Source organism: Microtus ochrogaster, unplaced genomic scaffold (assembly GCF_000317375.1).
Source record: "Microtus ochrogaster isolate Prairie Vole_2 unplaced genomic scaffold, MicOch1.0 UNK45, whole genome shotgun sequence".
Taxonomy (NCBI): Eukaryota; Metazoa; Chordata; class Mammalia; order Rodentia; family Cricetidae; genus Microtus; species Microtus ochrogaster.
The window spans coordinates 28,319-29,073 of record NW_004949143.1 but is presented as its reverse complement, the minus strand read 5'-3'; the positions used below and the strand labels follow the sequence as shown (position 1 = coordinate 29,073).

General features: G+C 54.6%; 1 protein-coding gene across 1 annotated transcript in view; it reads right to left on the bottom strand.

Annotated features, from left to right (window-relative positions):
* Pnma5 (PNMA family member 5) overlaps positions 1-755 on the bottom strand; it is a 6,297-nt gene that overhangs the window by 5,222 nt on the left and 320 nt on the right.

Genomic DNA, 755 nt, shown 5'->3' with positions numbered 1-755 from the left:
TGACATCCTGGACCACCGCTATCTCATTGGTTCCGGTAACAAGCCAGCCTTCCCAAGCACCACCCTTACTCTTTCCTGTGACATCCTGGACCACCCGCTATCTCATTGGTTCCGGCAACAAGAGAACGGCCCCCCAAGCATCGCCCTTTCTATTTCCTGTGACATCCAGAACCAACGCTACCTCATTGGTTCCGGCAACAAGTGAACGGCCCCCCTAGCACCTCGCTCTTTCCTGTGACATCCTGGACCACCGCTACCTCATTGGTTCGGGCAACAAGAGAACGGCCCCCAAGCACCGCCTCTTCTCTTTCCTGTGACAACCTGGACCACTGCTATCTCATTGGTTGGGGCGACAAGTCAGCCGTCCCAAACACCGCCCATTCCCTTTCCTGTGACATTTTGGAGTACTGGCTATCTCATTGGTTCCGGCAACAAGAGAACTGCCCTCAAGCACCGCCCTTTCTCTTTCCTGTGACATCCTGGACCATCGCTATCTCATTGGTTCCGGCAACAAGTGAGCAGTCCCAAGCACCGCCCTTTCTCTTTCCTGTGACATACTGGACCACCGCTATCTCATTGGTTCCGACAACAAGAGTACTGTCCCCAATCACCGCCCTTTCTTTCCTGTGATACACTGGACCACCCGCTATCTCATTGGTTCCAGCAACAAGAGAACGGCCCCAAGCACCGCCCTTTCCTGTGACATCCTGGACCACCGCTATCTCATTGGTTCTGGCAACAAGAGAACGGACCCC